Source organism: Mobula birostris, chromosome 3 (genome assembly GCF_030028105.1).
Source record: "Mobula birostris isolate sMobBir1 chromosome 3, sMobBir1.hap1, whole genome shotgun sequence".
Lineage (NCBI taxonomy): Eukaryota > Metazoa > Chordata > Chondrichthyes > Myliobatiformes > Myliobatidae > Mobula > Mobula birostris.
The window spans coordinates 67,974,354-67,984,913 of record NC_092372.1 but is presented as its reverse complement, the minus strand read 5'-3'; positions in this window follow the sequence as shown (position 1 = coordinate 67,984,913).

Below are 10,560 nucleotides of genomic sequence, written 5' to 3'. Positions count from 1 at the left end.
AATATGGAATGTGGCTGGAGGATTAATTTGTTTAATTGATTTCTAGGATTTGCAAGTCACAATAGCAAGATCAGCACTTTAGTTGCCCTTGAGCTTGCTGTGCTGAGTCAATTTATTGAGCTGTTACTATCCTTCTGGTGAAGGCATTCTTAACGTGGGTTTGAGTCAGGAGTTCTACGATTAATACCCGGGGATGATGAAGAACAAGGCATGTATTTCTAGGTCAGGATGATATGCAACTTTTGAAGGGAACCTGCAGGTAGTGATGCTCCTTCCTGCCTGCAGCCCTTGCCCATCTTTGTTTCTGCCATATTGTAATTGTTATGCCAGTTGAAGCATACCTTATAAAGTGGGAAATGTTTTATTCACTGCGGGCAGAGAGACCAGGCATGGAAAAGGCATTGTTGGCAGGATTGCAGAGAGGTGGATGGTATTGGAGAGTGGATCAGGAGAATTGCTTTGGCAGATGTGGGAGTCAGCCAGAATGTTCAGGATGATACTAAAGGTAGCTGATGGAGGGTCAGAATTAGGAAGCTTTTGGCTAAGTGAGACCCTTAAAAGAAATGGAGTTTCTGATTCAGTCTGGAATTCAGGGAGGAGGCAGTGTTGCAGAAGTAGCTACATGCTGAGAAACTCATAATTTATATATCGGTGGATGTTTCTTGAAATCATTCAGAAATCTACAATGGACATCAAGGGCTATTTTCAGTCTGATCACTAACCTTGGATACATGCAGCTGATGAATTGGTGGTTCTGAATTAATTAATAGTGCAGTGGGTACCAACTTTGCCCCGGGCTTCTCCATCCACGCTGCCAACACAAAGCTTAGCAATAATCGCTGCTCAGACAAAGTAGAAATATTGTGCACTAAAGTTGGTGTCAACGCTTAAAGTATCAAAAGTGGGTTTAATGTCTGTGCAGCATCATCATGTTGTTTTTGTCTGTAGGATTAATTCTGCAGTAATGTCTGTAGGGATTTTAAATCAGCACATCTTGTTATATGTACAGAAATATCACTGTGGCGGAATACCAATTATCTGTTGTGCTCTTCTAGCCACAGTATTTATTTAGTTATTCAGTTACATTTTGGGTCGATGGGGACCCTGAGACATTGACAATTGGAAATTCTACAATGTTAGGTCAATTAAAAGTCTTGGGGAAGTTGGAAGGGGCAGACAGTTTCATTGCTTGTCACCTCTATAATGTGAATATTAATTGACACTTATTATCCCAAGCATTAGTGTTGCCCAGGCTGTCAAATGGAACTGGATACATTGCATGACCAAGTTCAGTCTGAAGTCAGGCACCTTCGGAGTCTACGCAGCCCTGTGGACATGAACTCTCACCAGTGTCACGTACTGAAGCAAAGTGGGAGTCTGAACATCAAAGACAGCGAGAGTGGTTGTTGGATGGCTCTGCTGACTCTTGAGCCAGGGAACTAAAAATAAAAAAAACAACGCTTCAGGCGGACTGTAACATCGAAATAGCGACTGTTGTCTCCCCTGTCGCTGTGAAAGGTATGATATCTGTCTCTCCCTTGTTACTGAGAGGGAGCCTGTGGGATGTAAAAATGCTGGAGTGCACAGTTAGTTTTTAATGGACTGTAGACCATGATCTGTCCTTGGGGCCTTTGCTTTTGCTTGCATGGTGGGTGGTGGGAATGCTGATGCTTTATGCTGGAATAAGGGGGCGGTGGGGGGAGGGTTGATGTTGCCTGCTGCTGCTTGTGCATGGGAAGGGGACGTGTGCTTTGGTGTTCTTATGTTTCTTCTGTTATTCATTCCTTGAGATTTTTTTTCTTCTGTTTCAAGGATGTCTATGGAGAGTAAGAATTTCAGCCTGTATATTATATACATTCTCTGATATTAAATGGAACTATTGAACTATTGGAATATATCTATTTCTGACAATACTATGAGGGATGGTTATTGAAGGAGCCTAAGATTAAAAGCCTATAAGTAGTGGATACAGCCCACTCCATCACAGGTAAAGCCATCCCCACCATTGAGCACATCTACATGGAAAATTGTTGCAGGAAAGTAACGTCCATTACCAGAGACCCCCAACGCACATGCCATACTCTTTTCTCACTGCTGCCATCAGAAAAGTGGTACCAGAGCCGCAGGAACAGTTATTATCCTTCAGCTACCAGGCTCCTGAACCAGAGGGGAAAACTTCACTCAACCTCACTTGTCCTATCACTCAACTGTTCCCACAGGCTATGGACTCACTTTCAAGGACTCTTCATCTCATTTTCTCAATATTTGTTGGTTTATTTATTTATTTGTTTGTCTGTCTGTCTGTCTATGTATCTATCGAGCAATTTATTTATTTTGTGTGTGTGTGTGGTTTGTTGCACACTGGTAGTCTGTCCAGTTGGTGCAGTCTTTCAATGATTCTATTAGGGTTATTATTCTATTGTAGAGTTATTGAGTATGTACACAAGAAAATGAATCTTAGGGTTATATATGGTGATATATATGTACTTTGATAATAAATTTACTTCGAACTTTGAAAATGGTTTGGGCTTACAAAGCTAGCCAGTAGTTAACTTTCCCCCAATTCATGTCAACTTCAATCTTGTAGAGTAATCAGAGGTTTCAAGAGTAGTTATTCTCATCAAACCAAAATATTGCAGATGCTCAAAATCCAAAGGGAAAATCAGAATAAACTGGTAATTCTCACCAGTTAAGCAGCCACAGCAGATAAACAAAATGTGTAAAAGTTTCAGGTTGATAATTTTACATAAGATCTCTCACCTCATCACTGGAATTCAGTTCTATCTTTCATGTTTGACCTAAGTCTGAAGTAAGAAGCAGAACGTTCGAGGTCGGCCGAGGTGCGACGATTGAAGGAGTGAGTGAGGGCACTGGCTGAGAAGGAGCGGTTGATTTAAAACCCGGTCGAGACCAGCCTGAAAGACAAACGTTCGAGTTCGGCCAAGGTGCGACAGGTGAAACGAATTAGTCAAATATCAGCCAATATAATCAAGGTTTGCTCTAGGGGAGCGGCCTGTCGGGGAGTGGCCTTGTCGAGGGAAGTGCCTTGTGAGAAAAGTGCGAGTCTTTGTCTCGGGAGTCTTCGGCGAGGAGGCTGAGGGAGGAGACTACGCCACAGTTGGAGAGGGTGAGAAGTGGTGAAGAAATGACAGGTCAACTGATTCAGTGTGCTGCTTGCATGATGTGGGAGGTCAGGGACGTTGATGGTGCCTCTGGCTGCTACAAATGTGGAAAGTGTGTCCAGGTTCAGCTCCTGAAGAACCGTGTTGAGGCACTGGAGAGGCAACTGGATGACCCCAGGTTCATCCGGGAAACAGAGATTTTTGTGGACAGGACCTGCAGCGAGATCGTTACACCGAAGATACCGGAAGAGAGAAGGGGAGCGACGATTAGGAAGGGATGGATGCTTGGTGTACAGGAGACCACGGGGGATGTGCCTCTTGAAAACAGGTTCACCCTCTTGGAAGCTGTCGGGACAAAAGACATTGCCAGTCTGAGAGGCGGACAGGTCTGCGAGTCAAAAATTGGCGCTGAAATAAAGCCGAAGAGACAGACATCAGGCAGAGCCGTGGTAGTAGGGGACTCCATAGTGAGAGGTACAGATAGGGGTTTCTGCGGCAACAGGCGAGATTTAAGGATGGTGTGTTGCCTCCCTGGTGCCAGGATCCAGGACATCATGGACCGATTGCAGGGCACCCTCAAGGGAGAAGGTGATCAGCCGGAGGTAGTGGTGCATGTCGGCACAAATGACGTCGGGAAGAAGATGAGACATTTTGCAGCGTGACTTCAGAGAACTCAGAAGAAGGCTGAAAAGCAGGACCTCCAGGGTGGTTATCTCGGGTTTGCTTCCAGTTCCTTGTGCTGGAGAGGACATGAACAGGAAGATAGAGGATCTAAATGTGTGGCTGAGGAGCTGGTGCGGGAAGCAGGGAGGTAGATTCTTGGACCACTGGGATTTGTTTTGGGGTAAGGATGAATTGTACAGAAGGGACGGGTTGCACCTTAACAGATGGGGGACCAGCGTTCTGGCAGGCAGGTTTGCCACTGCTACACGGGTGTGTTTAAACTAAGTAGTGGGGGGGGGGGGGGAAACGAACTGGAAATATAAGAATGGAGTTAAAGGGAATGAGAGAATAAGAAAAGTTAAGAAAGACAACAGAATTAAAGGGGCAGAAAGACCAGGAAGGGATCAGAGAGTATGGGCAAATGCAATAGGAATTGATGTGAAAGGTGAGGGGAGTAAAAGTATTACTTTAAATGGATTAGGAGTATTATATATGAATGCACGGAGTATAAGAAATAAAGTGGGTGAGCTTGAGGCTCAGTTGGAAATTGGCAAGTATGATGTTGAGGGAATAGCAGAGACATGGCTGCAAGAGGACCAGGGCTGGGAAATGAATATTCAGGGATATACATCCTATCGAAAGGACAGACAGGTTGGCAGAGGGGGTGGGGTGGCTCTGTTGGTGAGGAATGAAATTCAGTCACTTGTGAGGGGGGACATAGAATCAGGAGATGTAGAGTCAGTATGGATAGAACTGAGAAACTGTAAGGGCAAAAAGACTCTGATGGGAGTTATCTACAGGCCCCTAAACAGTAGCCTGGATATAGGGTGCAAGTTAAATCAAGAGTTAAAATTGGCATGTTGCAAAGGTAATTCTACAGTTGTTATGGGGAATTTTAACATGCAGGTAGACTGGGAAAATTGGGTTGGTACTGGACCCCAAGAAAGGGAGTTTGTGGAATGCCTCAGAGCTGGATTCTTAGAGCAGCTTGTATTAGAGCCTACCAGGGAGAAGGCAATTCTGGATTTAGTGTTCTGTAATGAGCCAGATTTGATAAGGGAACTCGAAGTAAAGGAGGCATTAGGAGGTAATGACCATAATATGATAAGTTTTAATCTACAATTTGAGAGGGAGAAGGGAAGATCAGAAGTGTCAGTATTACTGTTGAACAAAGGGGACTATGGACCCATGAGGGAGGAGCTGGCAAAAGTTGACTGGTAAAAGATGCCCTAGCAGGGATGACAGTGGAACAACAATGGCAGGTATTTCTGGGAATAGTACAGAAGGTGCAGGATCAGTTCATTCCAAAGAGGAAGAAAGGTTCTAAGGGGAGTAAGGAGCGACCATGGATGGCAAGGGAAGTCAAGGACAGTATAAAAATGAAAGAGAGGAAGTATAACATAGCAAGGATGAGTGGGAAGCCAGAGGATTGGGAGACTTTTAAGGAGCAACAGAGGATAACTAAAAAGGCAATACGGGGGGAAAAGATGAGGTACAAAGGTAAGCTAGCCAAGAATATAAAGGAGGATAGTAAAAGCTTCTTTAGGTATGTGAAGAGGAAAAAATTAGTTAAGACCAAAGTTGGGCCCTTGAAGACAGAAACGGGTGAAATTATTATGGGAACAAGGAAATGGCAGACGAGCTGAACAGGTACTTTGGATCTGTCTTCACTAGGGAAGACACAAACAATCTCCCAGATGTAATCGTGGCCAGAGGACCTAGGGTAACAGAGGAACTGAAGGAAATTCGTATCAGGCAGAAAATGGTGTTGGGTAAACTGATGGGACTGAAGGTTGATAAACCCCTATGGCCTGATGGTCTACATCTCAGGGTACTTAAGGAGGTGGCTCTAGAAATCATGGACGCATTGGTAATCATTTTCCAATGTTCCATAGATTCAGGATCGGTTCCTGCGGATTGGAGGATAGCTAATGTTATCTCACTTTTTAAGAAAAGAGGGAGAGAGAAAACAGGCAATTATAGACCAGTTAGTCTGACATCAGTGGTGGGGAAGATGCTGGAATCAGTTATAAAAGATGTAATAGTGGCATATTTGGATAGCAGTGGCAGGATAGATCCGAGTCAGCATGGATTTATGAAGGGGAAATCATGCTTGACTAATCTCCTGGAAATTTTTGAGGATGTAATTATGAAAATGGACATGGGAAAGCCAGTGCATGTAGTGTACCTGGACTTTCAGAAAGCCTTTGATAAGGTCCCACATAGGAGGTTAGTGTGCAAAATTAAAGCAAATAGTATTGGGGGTAGGGTACTGACATGGATAGAAAACTGGTTGGCAGACAGGAAACAAAGAGTAGGGATTAATGTATCCTTTTCAGAATGACAGGCAGTGACTAGTGGGATACCTCAAGGCTCAGTGCTGGGACTGCAGCTGTTTACAATATACATTAATGATTTAGATGAAGGGATTAAAAGTAACATCAGCAAATTTGCAGATGACACAAAGCTCAGTGACAGTGTGAAATGTGAGGAGGATGTTACGAGAATGCAGGGTGACTTGGACAGGTTGGGTGAGTAGGCAGATGCATGGCTGAGGTTATCTACTTTGCTGGCAAGAACAGGAAGGCAGATTATTATCTGAATGGAGTCAAGTTAGGAAAAGGGGAAGTACAACGAGATCTAGGTGTCCTTGTTCATCAGTCACTGAAAGTAAGCATGCAGGTACAGCAGGCAGTGAAGAAAGCTAATGGCATGCTGGCCTTCATAACAAGGGGAGTTGAGTATAGGAGCAAAGAGGTCCTTCTGCAGTTGTACAGGGCCCTGGTGAGACCACACCTGGAATATTGTGTACAGTTTTGGTCTCCAAAGTTGAGGAAGGACCAAATTTGAGGAGTGCAGCGTAGGTTCACGAGGTTAATTCTCGAGATGGCGGGACTGTCATATGTTGAAAGGTTGGAGCGACTGGGGGTGTATACACTGGAATTTAGAAGGATGAGAGGGGATCTGATTGAAACATGTAAGATTATTAAGGGATTGGACACGCTAGAGGCAGGAAGCATGTTCCCAGTGTTGGGAGAGTCCAGAACCAGAGGCCACAGTTTAAGAATAAGGGGTAGGCAATTTCAAACGGAGTTGAGGAAAAACTTTTTCACACAGAGGGTTGTGGTTTTGTGGAATGCTCTGCCTCAGAAGGCAGTGGAGGCCAATTCTCTGGATTCCTTCAAAAAAGAGTTAGATAGAGCTCTTAAAGATAGCGGAGTGAAGGGATATGGGGAGAAAGCAGGAAAAGGGTACTGATTGTGGATGATCAGCCATGAACACAGTGAATGGTGGTGCTGGCTCAAAGGGCTGAATGGCCTACTCCTGCACCTATTGTCTATAATGGTTGCAGTGGTCCTACCCAGCAGCATTCACCCAGCAGCATTTTTTGAGAGGACCTTCATCAAGTGGACAACAGAGATTAAAAAACAGACTATCATCCATTTCTTAAGGGCAGCATTTAATAGACAATAACTGGTGACCTTAACATTAACTCCCACACCCCATGAATTCATTTTCAAAACTGAGTCCCTTTAACCCTGTTGTTGCTTATAATAACCTTACAAAAGAACATAAGAAAATGTGAGCAGAAGCAGGCCTCTCAGCTCCTTAAGCCTGTCCAATCCTTCAATATGATCATCATTCCATAGATACCGATCTGCCCCAGACCTCATTACTTCATATTCTCTCTTTCCCTGTCTCTGTACTTGCTTAAAACTTTTTCTGTCCGTTTTTTTATTTCTGATAAAAGACTATTGTTCTGAAAAGCTGACTCTGCTTACTCCTCCATGTTTTCTGATTTTGATCTACAGAGTATTTTCCAGGAGTTCCTGCTTTTGCTTTATATTATATTGTATTTGTTTCATTGTGTTTGCTTGTGCTGGTGTTAAGACATAAAGGTTGGATATAGTTAACTGTCAGCTTTAGAGAATACATCAGCTTTACTTTCTTTCACTCATTCATTTTTCTTATTATCACCAAAGTAGCTTCTCCAAAGGTAGTTCAAATGTATATACTTAGTTTTAAGTCCTCTTCCAATTATGATGTCTTCTTCAGCAGTCCATCGAGGTTAAAAACCACTTGCTTCCATTCATTGGGTTCTGAAGTGATTGATGAACTGAAAATGAGATTTCAGACTTTGCCACAGATAATACGGGTCAAACTTGAGAGCTGGATGGGTTGACTGGATTATTACATGCCACTTTGGCTATTTGTGTTTGGCCTCCATACATCCACTTAAGTCCTGACTGAAAGACTAAGCGCTTAAAAAAACTTCTCAGATATTTGACCACTTTTGCACCAAGGATTTCCAGCCATTAGCACATTACATTTTTGAAAGGAGGCTTTGAAGACATTCCTTAAATGATTTTGCACCCTCTTGAGAATTGTTGGCAATGACAAGACTTAAAATAGTGTTTGATTTGAGACCATTTTTGTTGACAACATGATGTACCCCACTGAAGATGATTGAGCATGATGAGAACTTTAATGCAGAGGATGTTGGCCAGTAAGCAAATGCCTGACATTGATTTGTCTACTATACAATGGATTTAGAGGAATTTGCAGAGCTAACTTTAGTTTTACCCTTCCATGACTTGGAGGTGCCTACTGTAAGTTATCCATGTTCATGATGCCAAAAGAGGCAGGGGGAAAGGCTGCAGAGTGCATCCTGGTTTGATGTTGGACTTAGAATCTTGTTCTTCAAATACTTTATTGCAAGTGGCCTAAGGCTGCTGGGAAAGTATAGGGTGAACAGAGAAATAAATTTGATCATCAGTGTCTGCTCTCATTGAAATCTGGTTTGCAAGACCAGTGGCGTGCCACAAGGATCAGTACTGGATTGAATTTTTTTTTGCTTGTCATATGATTTGAATGATAACGTAGGTAGAATGATTTGCAGATGACACTAACGTTGGGAGTATAGTGGATAGTGAAGAAGGTTATCTCAGGTTAGAACAGCCATGCTTTGAATTAGCCTGTGGGAGAGCAGCATCATTGCAGGGTTGGAGCCATTTGAAAAGAACAAATCTCATAAGGAGTGAGTTTTATTTGAGGCAATAAAAAGAAGGGAGGTGTAAGCTGAGTGGTCATTGTGGAAGTGGGCCAGTGTTAAAGTGGTCAGGCTTTGGCAAGAACAGGTGGAGGCTAAGGGTGCTGAGTCATTTGCTATTATTTGATTTGATTGTGGACCCTGGGCTCAAGAAGTTGGAACCAAAGGTACAACAAGCTCAGCAAGGAGAGGCTGATTACTCACCTGGGTGAGCGTGAGACTCAAAAGTTTCAACGAGAAGGCCCAGTTAAGAACAGGTAAGCTTTTTCATTATCTGTAAATCCTGAGTCCTTTGTTCAGTTGGTGGAATGCTCCTCTTGTGAGACGTGGGATTTTTGGGTACTAACAGTCTCCCTGAAAACTACATCTGGAGGAAATGCACCCAACTTCTGACTGGCACGGTTGAGGAACTGGAAGTGGAGCTGCAGATGGATGTACTCAGGACCATCTGGGAGGCTGAAGACCTGATAAATGAAATTTTTACTGAGGTGGTCACACCCAGAGTGCATGCTTCAGATATTAGATAGGTGACCACCAACAGAGGGAAGGGGAATAAGCAGTTACTGCAGGGTTCCCCTGTGACCATTCCACTCAGCAACAAGAATACCCCTTTGGATACTGCTGGGGGTGATGACCTATCAGAGCACAGGAACAGCAGCAGCCAGGCTGGCTCTAAGGCTCAGCAAGGAAACACTATGGTGAAAGGGAACTCAAAAGTTAGGGTGAAGAACAGGAGATTCTATAGCTGGGAAAGAGACAACAGGGTGATGTGTTGTCTCCCAGGTGCTCGGGTTAAGAATGTTTTGGCGCGGCTGCAGAATATTCTCAAGGGTGAGCGGCCAGAGGTTGCAGTGTACATAGGCACTAAGGACATAGGTAGAAAGGGGAAGTGGCCCTCCCCGTAGAGTATAGGGATTTAGGAAAGTGCCTGAAGAGCAGAACCTCCAAGGTGGTAATTTCCGGGTTACTCTCACTGCCAGTACAGGAATAGGATGATGAATGAGTGGCTGGGGAACCTTTCCTGGGGTAGGAGTGACCTGTACAAGAGGAATCAGTTGCACCTAAACTGGAGAGGAACCAATATCCTGGCCAGGTGGTCCTCTAGTGCTACTTGGAAAGGTTTAAACTTGTTTGGCAGGGGATTGGGAACTATGGAACTATGATGTTGTGGCCATTACAGAGACTTGGTTGAGAAAGGAACAGGAATGGGTGCTTAATGTTGCAGAGTTTTGATGTTTTAAAAAAGATAGAGGGTAAAATGGGAGGGTGAGCTGCACTACTAATCAGGGACAACATTATAACTGCACTCTGAGGGGGCATAACGGAAGATACGCTCACTGACTCCACAATATGTAGGTAATACTTAAAAATAGGAAGGGAACAATCACTCTGATGGGATTGTACTACAGGTCTCCCAATAGCTACTGGGAAATTGAGAGACAGATATACAGGCAAATTAAGGAAAGGTGTAAAAACAATAAGGTTATTGTTATGGGAGACTTCAACTTCCCTAATATAACTGGGACCTTCTTAGTGCATGTGATTTAGATGGAGCAGAACTTGTTAGATGCATCCAGGAGGGTTTCTTAAATCAATATGTAGAAAGTCCAACAAGAGGAGGGGTTGTACTGGATCTGGTGTTGGGTGATGAGCCTGGCCAGTGACTGACCTTTCGGTGGGTAAGCAGTTGGGGGACAGTGATAACACGTTAATTTTTAAGCTACT